This window comes from Phyllobates terribilis, unplaced genomic scaffold, assembly GCF_046119375.1.
Source record: "Phyllobates terribilis strain yellow unplaced genomic scaffold, ASM4611937v1 Scaffold_7__3_contigs__length_470593459, whole genome shotgun sequence".
Lineage (NCBI taxonomy): Eukaryota > Metazoa > Chordata > Amphibia > Anura > Dendrobatidae > Phyllobates > Phyllobates terribilis.
In genome coordinates, this window is record NW_027362767.1 from 259,813,239 (window position 1) to 259,828,550 (window position 15,312).

General features: G+C 43.5%; 1 protein-coding gene across 6 annotated transcripts in view; it reads right to left on the reverse strand.

The window, feature by feature from the left end:
- Positions 1-15,312, reverse strand: part of LOC141154488 (discoidin domain-containing receptor 2-like) — a 143,859-nt gene that overhangs the window by 82,318 nt on the left and 46,229 nt on the right. For 2 of the 6 annotated variants that reach the window (XM_073640497.1, XM_073640498.1), the window contains exons 2-3: positions 5,660-5,741; positions 3,384-3,490 (exon numbers count right to left, since the gene is read on the reverse strand). The exons of 2 other annotated variants lie outside the window; for them this stretch is intronic. The gene's annotated coding sequence lies outside the window, so the exon portion shown is untranslated. The remainder of the gene's footprint in view (positions 1-3,383; positions 3,491-5,659; positions 5,742-15,312) is intronic. 2 more of the 6 variants (XM_073640495.1, XM_073640496.1) reach the window with 1 other exon arrangement.

Below are 15,312 nucleotides of genomic sequence, written 5' to 3' on the forward strand. Positions count from 1 at the left end.
AGCGCCCCTCCCTGGCCGCTGCTGTCACTGTCCTCCCCAGAGCCGGCAGAACTGCGACCGGATGTCACTGTCGCCTGTCCTGCAGGGAGCTCGCTGCACGTGGCCTGCGGGTGACTTTGCAGGCTGCCAGGTGGGGCTTCCTGCTGGTCATCATCACTCTCATCATCCACCTGGCTCTCAGGCTGCAACCCCATCTGCCTTTGCTCTCTGGTATCAGCCATTTCTCTAAAGCGGTCTTCATTTATTAGTTTTTCTTTGAAATGACCACTCTGCTCCCTGATGTCAGCTTTCCTCAGTTCCAGCAGGTGAATCTCGCTGGTCAGTCGCTTTACCTCGGCCTGGAGTTTAGCCTTGCTCTGTTTGGAGGCCCCCGCAGCTTTGGCGCTTGTGCAGCGCAGCTCCTCCCGGAGCCTCCTGATGAGCTTACTGGCATCTTCATACTCACGGAGGCGGATCATGACCCGGGAGGCATAGGTGGACACAGACTCCCGGGGTCCCTGCAGCGCCCAACCCCCCTCAGGGAGGTCGGCCTCACCTCCGTGAGCACTCCGCTTTCCTCCGGAAGGAGCACCATCATGCACGCCGCTGTCAGGCTTTACCTCCATGCTGGAAGCCTTGCGGCTTCTAGGGGTCTCCACAATCCCGGGAGGAGTAGGAGCCACATTGCTGTGACTCCTGGTGCAGCGTCTCACCCCGAGTCCTCTGATGTGCAGGCCGGTTGCTGGTTTCTTCTGCCCCCCGCCGGCCTGGTTCGGGAAGCAGAAGCCTGGGACTTGGCTCCTTCACTCATCCCAGAAACCAGCTCTCCCTCCGGGAAAGAGAGAAAGCAGGTCCCCAGGTGGAGAGGTGTTGGTTCTCAGAGATCAGGAGCTCACAGCAGGATCTGCAGCCACCACACCCGCAATCACCACACTGACTAGCAGCTGATCAGAGCTGCACCCAGTATGCTGCTGGTGGAGTCACTGTGTACATACATTACATTACTTATCCTGTACTGATCCTGAGTTACATCCTGTATTATACTCCAGAGCTGCACTCACTATTCTGCTGGTGCAGTCACTGTGTACATACATTACATTACTTATCCTGTACTGATCCTGAGTTACATCCTGTATTATACTCCAGAGCTGCACCCAGTATGCTGCTGGTGGAGTCACTGTGTACATACATTACATTACTTATCCTGTACTGATCCTGAGTTACATCCTGTATTATACTCCAGAGCAGCACTCACTATTCTGCTGGTGCAGTCACTGTGTACATACATTACATTACTTATCCTGTACTGATCCTGAGTTACATTTTGTATTATACTCCAGAGCTGCACTCATTATTCTGTGTGGGTTTTTTTGGAAATAGTCGAGAGAATCAAGTCTGCCTTACTGCTTATAGATTCTTTTAATGCAGGGGTCAGTTAGTTTTCCTACATCAGAGGACTGAGCCGTGTACTGAGGGCACATTCTTAAATCCACATCGACAGAGCCAGCACTGATTAAACATTGAACAAGTAGGGAAAGTTGGAGATTTCAGCTCTGTGGCCTACAGATTATGAGTGCAGCTCTGGAGCACAATCCAGGCTGTAATTTAGGATCAATATGAAAAAGACTATTTGGTGCAATTTACATTAAACACACTATATTTAATGATGGTATGGCCCTTTAAATGCAGATGTTGGGTTGTAATAGCACAGTATGGGTTAAACTCCTTTCTGCGTCACAAAGTTATTCTAACCTCCTCCCCCACTGCACTTAAAACTTTTTTTTTTCCGGAAACTTCTCTGGGCCAGATGAAATGCATGCTTGGCCCACAGCCCAGCTGGATTCATTCACTGCCAGTGAAAATTCCTGGAGTGGCTGATTACCACGCAACTTGGGGGCAGGGATCGGGAATAAAATCCCTGGACCTTTCCTCTTCTCCATTCCTTGGCCACACCAGAGCCTGTTTTTCGTTTAGATGGAAAGGTTTGGGTTTTTCGCTGCTCCCTTGGTGCAGGGGGAAGTCCTCCCTCATACTTTATTCTCCTTCAGTCTCTTTTGTTCCAGCGTGTACAGTATAAGGCAGGATGCACATAGATCATGTACTATCACCCCCACTATGTACTACATATCTTCCGCCAAATCATACGTAGACCATTTAGTAATGTTGAGACTTTTGGTGCTGCAGCAGTTGTGGCACACAAGTGATGGATTACTTTATCTCTTTTTTGCTGCTGACACTGTTTCTTTAAGGGTTGACCTACCCTTAAAGAGACTGTAACTTCATCACAACCCCTATGCAAATTGTCTTATGGTATATGGATATCAAAGAATGAATGGCTACTATTCTCCGGATCCCTATCTTGTCTAACTAGGCTTTAAGCACCTCTTCCTTTGTAGGACTTGGTACAACCATGGCACCATTTATCACTGCATTCACCAGCAATTAAGTGAGATCAGCGATCCAGTGCCGCGTTACACGGTTCCCAGTAAAATAGATGTGAGACTAATGTAATGTATGGTGGTGATGAGTCATCAAGAACAGATACTTAGACATTACTTATATGACTAAAGTATGCCTTATTAAGGCAAGTGGACTTTCCCTTTAAATGGGTCTCCTTCGAGGGAAAGTCTTTTTCTTAGAGAAAATGATAAAAAAAAAGCATTTGTTTTTTGCTTTTTTTCCAGAAACAGTGCCCATTTGTACATGGTTGAGTCAGGTTGGGCAGTCCATCCCCATTCCAATGAATAGATCTGAGCTGCAATACCTAACACAGCCCATGGGCAAGGGTGGCGCTGTTTGTAGAGAATTAATAGCAGATGCTTTATTGTTAATCCAAGATAGTGGTTTAAGAAATGGGTTGGAAAAGTGATTAAAGGGATTATAAGGCATAAAAGAGGTCCCCAAGTGCCCCCCCTCACCCTTCCTAAGAGGACATGGCATCACCATGTAATACATGGTCGCCCGTTGACCACTGGTGATCACCCCCTACCATCGCATGACACGATTGGCAATGTAGCACTGAGCATTCGTATTGGGGCAGAGGATGGGTAGTGTAGTAGTTTGTGTTAGTATGACGTTCGGCAGGAGCTGGCACCGCGCCCTGTTCCCATAAATATAAAACAATATACGGCGGATTTGTATTCATCCTCATGTAAACATCTCTGCAGAATTAGTCATCTCTATTCCCTGCCAGCAATCAGTTCTAGCTAATCACTGCCATATCCATTTCCTCTTAAAGGTCCCGAAAGGAATGAACCAATAATTGTTTTCTAAAGGATCACTCATCCAGAGCTCCCAGGTTCATGAATGCAATGCCGGAAAACAACAGTAAAGACTGGAACGGTGACAGAAAGTAGCCATAATGTTCAAACAATAAGGTACCATAAGTCATATCTTGTACCCACCTCAACTCTCGTCAGACCCTCATGTCCAAAATAAGGGTGAGATTTCTTTGGGAGACCTAGTCCAATACCGCCGAGACGTCCACTATATCCTCTAAAATTTGGGATTCCTATATAAAAAGGAATCAAAATGTTATGCTATATTATATTCCACTTCTTATGTCTATGGAGAACTCACATCCATCCACGTGACATCGGCAGTGAGGCTTGTAATGCTGCTATACTGTTGTAAGCTCGAGATTTTACTGCTATTGGCCCTTTAAATATTTAGTCACTGAATATTTCCATTAATTCAGGACAATGCGTATGGGAAGGGGAACTGGGAGAGGGGAACGTGCTGCTTTATCAAAAATTCATCGTCGCCCGGGGAGAGGGTGGAGCACGGAGGCCGGAGCTCCACATCAGGTCATCGCTGTTTCATGGGCCCAGATTTGGGAAGCAGAAAGCAAGCGAATAAATCAGCGCTCAATCTGCTGCACGCTCACACTTAGATATAATATTTTACATCTTCTAGGTCATGTGATGGCGGAGGGGTGGAGTACTATGTCCTAACTACAATAGGTGCAGGGGTTGCAATCGCACCCGGGCCCCGGAGCCTGAGGGGCCCCAAAAGTCTCTTTGGTCCATATGAAATTCTATGTCTAAATCCCTGTAGGTTGACATTTCCTTTAAAGGTATATATTGGGGTGAGGTTCTGCCTTTAATTGTATAGTCTGTTCGGTATGTGAATCAAGCACTAAAGTTTTGGTCAATATTTACTGTGAAGTGAAGAAAAAAATCCTCCTGATGCTACCTGGAAAGAGGCAATAAGTTGTTGTTGATGGATCTGATTTTGTGGACTTTGTAGCTTAATCATGTTGTTTGCCATTTCATGTATTAAAGGGGTTCTCCGGAGCTTTAACATTAATATTTTAGCACTGGGGGGGGAGGGTGAGCTAGAGTCCCACCTTCTTGAGTCTTGCCACTAAGGACAATGAAGGGGCTATGTAACGCGGCTTTGCACTTCACACTGCAGCTTGTACTGATCCCGAGATCAGACATTGATGACCTACACTATAGGTACGCCATCAATGCTTAAGAGTTGGGGAACCCATTTCAAGTACATCACGTGTAAAAAAAATTCCAGTTCCTTGCTTGTTGATGGTTTCCAGACTGCGACATGTTTGTATGAAGAAAATGGACTGCATACAGGTTTTTTGTTTAAAAAAAAACAAAAAAAAATTTTTTTGTACAATCTCATATTCAACTCTTTTGCTCATTTTCCATATCACTCATCTTGGCCAACTTTGCAGCACAGATTGAAGAACAATACAGTTGTGCGAGGAACTGTATGAACAATTGTGAAAGATATTCTTATCTGCAGCTGTAAGGAGATGGGACATACTGCCCACGTTCCTCTTTGAAGTCACGCGTATTGTTGTAATGTGTATTGTGACGTGCGTCATTGGTGACAGTGTTCTGTTCTGTCCGAAAGTAGGGATAGGGAGAGTTAGAGTTAATAGCTGGGACTAGCCCAGAGTGGGAGGGGATAAAGTAAAGGAACAGAGACAGTTTTCCTATCAGTACATCACATAGAGCTTAGTCTGCAGTGAAAGCAGACCTAAGGTCTAACTTGTCAGCTGAGCCGAGTGACGTGGGTGTCCCTGATGTGAATGTAGACCAAGACCTGGAGTAGATACCAGGAAAAGTGACAGAAAGACAGAGTGATGCACTGGAGACGGGTCCCCGGACAGAACGCTTAGCAGTATGGCCTTAAGTTTACAACTCAGAGGGGTAACAGGCTAAGATGGAACAGGGAACTTGAGACAAAGAGAGTGCCCCTGACGGTAGTTCCAAGATGTCAGCAAGCAGAGAAGTGAAATAATGGCCATAGTGGCGAACTAGCTCCCGTAGGGGGAAAAAGGATGCGGACTGAGGACAGGACTCTCACTTACTGAACTGTAGTGCTGGGTTGTGGTAAAGGTGAAAGTATTTGGGGACAGAAGCAAGTAAGCCTGGAAGACGTAGACTCTTACCTGGTAAAGAGACTGTGTGTGAAGATGCTCCATGTTGTAAAGGAAAATTCCGTGAAGTTATGTACCCGCTATCTATTGTACATAATTTCCACTAAGTTACTGTTCAGTAAAAAAACTGTTTCTTGTTATTGGTTACCTCCCTCATTGAACCTCTCAACATCTGGTCATAGTGCCCCCGATCATAGTGCCCCCGTAGACAAAGTCCACACATGCAGCCAAGACCCCCATCTTCATGTGGCATGACGGGGCATGAAAGATGAGTACCTTGCCAATGGCTGCCGTCCCGTGCCACCTTACACTGCGGTGCCAGATTGTGACATGGGTGGAAATGTATTTCACGACATACCTGTGACAAAATAAAGAAACAGAGAGTAGGCCAGGGCTGATGACACACCGCCGACTAAGCAAAGTTATCTATATATATAATCGTCTTATCCCGTCTGTCTGTCTGTCCAGGAAATCCCTCCTCGCTGATTGGTCCGGCTGCGGCCAATCAGCGACGCGGGATTTCAGAAAAAGATGGCGGCCGTTAGCGGCTCATCTGCCGGACGGAGGTCAGCGGCGATGCAGCAGGGAGATGACCGGCGCAAGGCGCTCATCTCCCCGCTGCTTGCAGCACAAGTACCCCGACAGGCGGCGCCGCTCACCTCCATGCGGCTAACGTCGGGAGATCAGCGGCTTGGCCCGCTGATCTCCGGAGGGCAAGTGTGAACGGAGGACCGGGGAGCGGCGCCGCCGGTCGGGATGCTTCTGCTGCGAGTAGCCGCTCTTCTCCCGGCTTCTCGCAGCGGAAATAGCCGCACAAGCAGCGCCGCTCCCCGGTCCTCACTAATATGACGCTGATTGGTCACGGTCGACGCCCGGCAACCAATCAACGATATGGGCGGAAAATTTAAACGCCACTCTGCTGATTGGTCGCGGTGGCCGGCTGCGACCAATCAGCGATATGGGCGGCAAATTTAAACGCCACTCTGCTGATTGGTTGCGGCCGCCACCCCACCGCGACCAATCAGCGAGATTGCCGCCAAATTTAAACACCGCTCAGCTAATTGGTCGCGGCTGGCAGCCGCGACCAATCAGCGAAATTGGCGCCAAATTTAAACAACGCTCTGCTGATTGGTTGCGACCGCCAGCTGCGACCAATCAGCGACATTGGCGCCAAATTTAAACACCGCTCTGCTGATTGGTCGCGGTCGCCGGCCGCAACCAATCAGCATTATTGGCGCCAAATTTAAACCCCGCTCTGCTGATTGGTCGCGACCGCCGGCCGCGACCAATCAGCGATATTGGCGCCAAATTTAAACACCGTTTTGCTGATTGGTCGCGACTAATCAGCGATTTTATCGCCAAATTTAAACAAGCTCTCCGGTCCTAACTAACACAGTTCGCTGATTGGTCGCGACCAATCACCGATATTGCCGCCAAATTTAAACACCGTTTTGCTGCTTGGTCGCGGTTGCCGGCCGCGACCAATCAGCGATTTTGGCGGCAAATTTAAACAACGTTCTGCTGATTGCGGCCGGTCAGCCGCATACATATTCTAGAATACCCGATGCATTAGAATCGGGCCACCTTCTAGTTATTGATAGTCTGCTAATCCCGCATAGTCCAAAAACTTGATCTGAGGCCATATGATCACTTTTGCCCAGGAATCTCCTTGAGGTCTTCTACTCTTCCAGTAAATTTTATATACTCTCCATAAGCCTCCGGAGTATTTAATAATATGGCACCAAGTACCAAAAAGAACACACTAATCGCAATCCTTGGGACGAGAGGCGATTTCATGGCGAGCCAGTTGACCTGTCAGCAATTTTTTGGGACGTACACAAGCGCTTTGCCCCACATATACTTGCACCCATGACTACTAATTTCCAGCATCCAAAGTTCAAGTGGATGGGGACACTGTTATATGATAGTGGCTTCATTGTAGTGCATGATTGCCCATTGTTGCCCACTGCCAGTTATAGGCCATCAGATTGTGGAGCAAGCAACACCACTAACCACAGGACCTCCAAAACAGGCTGCAATGGGCAAGTTACAGGTAGGTAACAGGTTACTAATTTGCTGGAAGGTTGATGAGTTAACCTTTATTGGGTGAGGCTGCTCGGCAGTGGTCCACAAGCTATTTCGTGGTTGCATTGAAGTCACACTACCCATGGAGATTAGGCCAATGAGGTTAGGCTACTACAGAACATGATGGACTTCAAGGGTCTTAATTAAAGTTTAAAGTGTGGCTTTTCCATCTGAGACATAGACATTTCGGAAGTATAGGTTAGGCTGCCAGCTGTTGGGTTGGCCAAGTTTGTGGGTTGGAGGCTTAAAGATCTAATGGATCCATCTTAGCTCTGTCCTCATTTTTCCACTGCGATTAGAAAAATGTAGCTGCACTCTTCTAAGGCCTGCACCACACCTAGCCACAGTATTGGAACTCCACTAAAGGAAATGGGTCTGACCTGTAACACCACACACAACCTGTGGACGAGTATGGCGCTGTTTTGGAAGAATACAGCCGTGTTTTTCTCATACTGAATATCTAATTCAGGTTGAAAATGTTTTTCTCATTCTGTTTTCCATAACATATAGGAACCTCCATGAGTTCTGAAAATCTTTGGATGGAGAATGACGTCAGTCCTTTCAGCTGTCAAAATAGTTCTGAAAAGGACAAAGTGTAATATTACAATGTTACATCAGTTTCCACTTAGCCCTAGAGCCGTATCATAAGTGGAACCATCGTCATACTCCTGGATCTCCAAGGGATATTCACAGAATGTGACTTAGAGTTATGGGATTGGATACATTTGTGAAGAGGCTTCAGACTAAACCCAACACTCACAAAGTGGCTGCTAACAAAGGAAAAACACTTAACGTAAGAAGAAACAACAGAGTGCTCCACTGGTACCACCAGACTGCCAAACCGGGAGAAGAAATGAGTTGAAGGGTGAAGTTCCTCCATAACTTCACCATACTGATTTTCACTACTGACTTGACTCTGCCTAAACTGAGGTTTGAAGCCTGAGCCTAAGGATTCTCTCCCAAATCAACAGATGAGGTAGAAGGTCTTTCCCGGTTAGACTCCCATGTCATATTCCTTAGAGGAATTGACAATTTGCTGAGTATACACTGTAGGAATGTCTTGAACAGATGTAGGCACACAGGCAGGAAAAAAAGCAAGGTGTCAACCATCGAGAGGGCCGAATAAACCAGAGAAAAAGAGAGGATGTAACCCAGAGATAAACCAGGAGTAACAGATGACAACCAGTAGGAAGACACTGTTAAAATCTCTAGACAAGACTAACGTCAAGTTCAGGATCAATACTCAGAACTACACAGAGAAGATTGAGCCCAAATACTTTTAGGATGTCTCTTTATTCAAGAGTGACGTCATCTGAGCAGGTAATAATCATCATAGAAACCCAACATGGCCAATGGCTACAAATGGAAGAACAGCACCTACTCATGTGGGTCATAATGCCAATCATGTCACGGGGTTACTGCAACAGGGTGGAGCCTGAAGACCACAGTGTCTGAGGGCTCCTACTCCGGCTCCGAGAAGAAGCACTTCTCCTTCATTTTAAGACATGTTTTATTTCTTCTGGCAGAACAGGGGTTAAACGGCCATGTTGGAAATCTTGGTGCTCACAGCTGAGCTTGGTTAGCCACTCTTTTTCCCTTTATAATCTGGGATCTGATTTTAGTCCTTGTCAGAGCTAGCTTTTGCTGCATGGCTAACGGTGGGAGAGGAGTTATTATGAGAAAGCGAGTTGGAGGGATTATCAGAGACTGTTGTTTGGTTTGTACACATGGTAATTCCTTATCATTCTCCATTTTGGTTTATTCCCCTACCTTCATACCCTGGTGCTTCCCTCTGTTATATCTGAGTGAATATTTTGTGTGCCTGGAGTTTTCTGTTTAACCCTGTCTGTGTAACCTTGTTTGTTGGGTGACGGTTCTAAGGTGCACAGTAGCGCCCCCTTCCCTGGGTGTGGGAGAACAGATGGAGGGCTAACTCAGGAGTTAGGGCGGAGACCCCGGCATCCTCAACTTCAGAGGTATCCCGGGGAATAGGGCGAGCTAGGGCTCCCCCTAGTGTTAGGGACAGGGTAGGAGCCCTTGTTCCCTGGTCACCAACCAACAGTGTGGTGACAAAACGCTTATTAATTAGGAAGAAAGGAGCACACCTCTGTTACAGTTTCTAAGCTTAAGTAGAAGAAGCTATGACTTTGAGGCAACTCTTGAATTATCCTTTTACCATTCTCCATTGAGCAGATGAAAGAGGACTCATCCTGGTTCCTAAGGTAAACCATACTCTCAACCATTCCTCAATTACCGCCCATGTTATCTTCCATCTTGGTCCCAAAAATACCTACTTTCTTCAAAGATCCATGCAACTATTTCTTGATTTCAAAGTACAGAACTTCTTATTGACTCTGAACATTTGGAGAGACTGAGATGGGGAATTTCAATTGTGTTAAAACATAAAGCTTACTTTTGAAAAACCCTCAAACCCTGAGGAAAAGCTTCAAAAAGTTTGTTAGAAGCGACAACAGTCTGCAACAGATATGGAAATAATTAAGGTTCCTGGAAGTTCTTAGAAAACTACAGTTCTAGAATAAATCCAGAATTCACAACATGAAATTTTCAGGACGGATGAGGTTGAAGCATTCAATGAATGGTTTGATGGCAATAAACTGCAGGTCACTGGCCGGGTCAGTATTGACATCTGGAGGAAAATGTGTTATGTTACACAGATGTGCATCTCCTGATTTCTCCAAACATCTCTCAGAATGACTCTCCACAATCCATGCATCTGCTGGAGATAATCAGTCCCAGGAAACGGAGACTAAAAAATCTGGACATCACATTTTAATCATTGAGAGCTTTCCTTCATTATAATGTGAAACGTCAAAAGAAAACCATCTGTCCTCAACATGCAGCAGTGCATAACTAAAATATACATATTCACAATAATTGGCTTTATCTACTTGACATTTCTGGGATCTTTTCTGAGTTTCCTCAAGACTGACCCTTATCAACAGGAATATATCTACTAACATATTTCCCCCTACTGCTCCCTATGTACAAGAATAAAACTACCATAACACTTCCCCCTATGTACAAGAATCCAACTACTATAACACTGCCCACTATGTACAAGAATATAACTACTATAATACTGCCCACTATGTACAAGAATATAACTACTATAATACTGCTCCTATTTACAAGTATATAACTACTATAATACTGCCCCTATGTACAAGAATCTAACTACTATAATACTGCTCCTATGTACAAGAATATAACTACTATAATACTGCCCCTATGCACAAGAATATAACTACTATAATACTGCCCCCTATGTACAAGAATATAACTACTATAATACTGCCTCTTTGTACAAGAATATACTATAATACTGCTCCCTATGTACAAGAATATAACTACTATAATACTGCTCCTATGTACAAGAATATACCTACTATAATACTGCCCCTATGTACAAGAATATAACTTCTATAATACTGCCCCCTATGTACAAGAATATAACTACTATAATACTGCCTCTATGTACAAGAATATAACTACTATAATACTGCTCCCTATGTACAAGAATATAACTACTATAATACTGCCCCCTATGTACAAGAATATAACTACTATAATACTGCCCACTATGTACAAGAATATAACTACTATAATACTGCTCCTATGTACAAGAATATAATTACTATAATACTGCCCCTATGTACAAGAATATAAGTACTATAATACTGCCTCTATGTACAAGATTATAACTACTATAATACTGCTCCTATGTACAAGAATATAACTACTATAATACTGCCCCCTATGTACAAGAATATAACTACTATAATACTGCTCCTATGTACGAGATTATAACTACTATAATACAAGAATATGACTTTTACGAGTCATCATTCTGAACAGCCAGCAATGGTTAGTTTTAGTATGGGTCATATAGTTAGAGCCAATGGGTCCAATTGATCAAAGCTTTTTCCCCAGAAAAATGTCCTAAAAGCTATGAAAACTGGTGCAAAAATGTTGCTACTTTTGGCATTGTTTTTTTCCCCAACATCATTTTTATTTGAGTTTTCATGACACAAATACACAACATCCATAAAATCTGTTACATAGAGAGGTAAGGGTGCCCGTACACAGAGTGGGCCTATAACACTTCTATTCACATATTTAATTGGTATAAGAGATATATCTTTATTCACAGATCAAAATCAAAGCTAGAATTATTCAAAATTTAACTAATAATTGAGTACATACAAAAAAAAATTAAATAAAACCATCAAAATGAATTAGTTGACAGTATGTATTATATCTCATTGAAGCCATCATGGAAAATGAATGCATTTATATCTATGTCAGAAGTCCTGGCCCATTTGATTGTTCTCCTCACCTTTCTCTTCTCCATTTTAAGTTAAACGAAGTGGACCAAAGTTATTTTTGAGATCTTCTAGTATATACCATGCTGTAGATGTAAAGGGTTCTACCATTTTTCTTTTGTCCTCTATTGAACAGCAATTTATAATAAACTGTTTCCATTTTAGAAGGAATTTGCCTGCTTGCTTCTCTTTATTACATAGGGCATCTTGTTGCTCTACCTCCATGTAATGTTTCATTTGTGCTATTAGTTCCTTAATGGGGGGGATATTGGGATCTAGCCAATGTTTTAGGAGCTGTTTTTTTCGCCAATCAGGTACACTACCGTTCAAAAGTTTGGGGTCATTTAGAAACGTCATTATTTTTTAAGGAAAAGCACATTTTTTTTCAATGAAGCTAACATTAAATGAATCAGAAATACACTCTATACATTGTTAATGTGGTAAATGACTATTCTAGCTGCAAACGTCTTGTTTTTATTGCAATATCTACATATGTTTATAGAGGCACATTTCCAACAACCACCACTCCAGTGTTTTAATGGTACATTTTGTTTGCTAACTGTAAGAAGGCTAATGGGTGTTTAGAAAACCCTAGAAAACCCTTGCACAAGTATGTTAGCCCAGCTGAAAACGGTTTGGCTGATTTGAGAAGCTATAAAATTGACCTTCCTTTGAGCTAGTTGAGAATCTGGAGCATTACATTTGTTTGTTCTGTGAAACTCTCAAAATGGCCAGAAAAAGAGAACTTTCATAAGAAACTCGACAGTCTATTCTTGTTCTTAGAAATGAAGGCTATTCCATGAGAGAAATTGCCAAGAAACTGAAGATTTCCTACAACGGGGTGACCCTTCAGAGGAGAGCACAAACAGGCTCTAACCAGAGTGGAAAGAGAAGTGGGAGGCCCCGCTGCACTACTGAGCAACAAGACAAGTACATTGCAGTCTCTAGTTTGTTAATCGACGCCTCACAGCTCCTCAACTGGCAGCTTCATTAAATAGTACACGCAAAACTCCAGAGTCAATGTCTACAGTGAAGAGGCGACTCCGGGATGCTGGCCTTCAGGGCAAAGTGGCAAAGAAAAAGCCATATCTGAGACTGGCTAATAAAAGGAAAGGATTAATATGTGCAAAAGAACACAGACATTGGACAGAGGAAGATTGTAAAAAAGGTTTATGGACAGACGAATCAAAGTTTGAGGTGTTTGGATCACACAGAAGAACATTTGTGAGACGCAGAACAACTGAAAAGATGCTGGAAGAGTGCCTGACGCCATCTGTCAAGCATGGTGGAGGTAATGTGATGGTCTGGGGTTGATTTGGTGCTGGTAAAGTGGGAGATTTGTACTATGTAAATGGGATTTTGAATAAGGAAGGCTATCACTCCATTTTGCAACGCCATGCCATACCCTGTGAACAGCGCTTGGTTGGAGCCAATTTCATCCTACAACAGGACAATGACCCAAAGCACACCTCCAAATTATGCATGAACTATTTAGGGAAGAATCAGGCAGCTGGTATTCTATCTGTAATGGAGTGGCCAGCGCAGTCACCAGATCTCAACCCCATTGAGCTGTTGTGGGAGCAGCTTGGCCGTATGGTACGCAAAAAGTGCCCATCAAGCCAATCCAACTTGTGGAGGGGCTTCAGGAAGCATGGGGGGGAAATGTCTCAAGATTACCTCAGCAAATTAACAGCTAGAATGCCAAAGGTCGGCAATGCTGGAATTGCTGCAAAGGAGCATTCTGTGACGAAAGCAAGTTTGAAGGATAAAATTATTCCTTCAAATAAAAATCGTTATTTCTAACCTTGTCAATGTCTGGACTATATTTTATATTCATTTTGCAACTCATTTGATAAATAAAAGTATGAGTTTTCATGGAAAACACAAAATTGCCTGGGTGACCCCAAACTTTTGAACAGTAGTGTAGGGACTCCCCATTAATTTGTTAGGGTTGTTTATGTTAGTCCAAAAATGTAACAAGGCTAGACAAGGAGGAAGAACATATCCTGATCCCCATGTGGTGTTAATCATGTCAGCTACCTGGTCCCAATAGGAAACCGATGCAGGACAGGACCAAAGGCCGTGTAAGAGGTCAGAGTGTGGATGTTGGCATTTGGGACGCGCAATTAGTCTATTAGAAAGTGGGTCTTTTTTTGGTAGATTAAAGGCGTATATCGCACCATGCATGATTTTGAACTGAGTTTCTCTCCACGATTCTTTTTTAATATCTTTCCTGACTAACCTCCATCCCGTTCTAATCTTCTCCGGGATATCTACATCATCAAATTGTTGTTTCCAGTACTTGAAAAAGGCATCTGCGTGTGTTTCCACAAGGTTAGGTTTCATTGATGAATATAGTGTACATATTGAGTGGGTACGCATAGGAGATGACAGGATATTATCCAGCTCGTTTCGGGAAGTTTCAAAGGTAACATCTCTTAAGTTAGCCATGATGGAGAGTTTGATCTGTTCATATTGGAAATAGTGCTGTGGGGGTAGTTCATATTTTCCCAACGTTTCTGTACATGTTAGTCATCTCTGTTCAATTGGGTGAAGAAGGTGAGATATGTTCACAACACCTGCTTGTTGCCATTTTATAAAGAATTTATTATCACTACCTTGAGGGAATTCTGGGTTGTGCCATAATGGCAGGTGTTTTGAGATTCTGAATGAAAGGCCATATTTTTTCCTGACTGCTTTCCATGTAGAGATGGTATCTCTAAAGATCACTGATTTCTTGATTACTAAGGGTAGAGAGGTAAATCGTGAGTGGAGGAGAGCTGTTAAGTTATAGGGGGATGCATAGTCCGAATCTAGCGAGTAGTCCGAATATGTATGTCTTTTATGAAGCCAATCTGTTATATATCGAAAAAGGCAAGCTAGGTTGTAATTTCTAATGCATGGAAAGTTGATAGCCTCCAAGGAAGAGGGAGGTATCAGTTTATTCATACTAATTCCAGGACGTTTTCCCTTCCAGATGAACTGACTAAAAGCTCTATTAAGTATAGTAACGTCTGAGTGTTTTAAAAGTAATGGTAAGGTTTGTAGATGATATATGAGCTTTGCCATACTTATCTTCACCAAGTGTGCCCTACCCATAAAGGATAAAGGTAGATCTTGCCAGGTCTTTAGCTGATTAATAATTTTCTTAATAAGGGGGGATAGTTTAGAGTGTATAAAGACGAGGGCGAGCGACCTATCTTGATACCCAAGTATGTAATATATGAGGGGGCTAACGTTATGCCACCAAAAGATCCACTCGGGAATAATTTTATTCCTCTCTCGGTTAGGGGGAGTATTTCGCATTTTTTGACATTTATTTTAAACCCGGAGTAAGTGCCGAAGTTTTTAAGTCGTTCGAGAAGTTTAGGCAAATGCTGAATGGGATCAGACATAAATAAAATGACGTCGTCAGCAAAAAAGGCTGCCTGTATTGATCTCCTTGTGAACTGGATACCCGAAAAGGTGTATGGATCTGATAATATGCGGACTAAGGGTTCC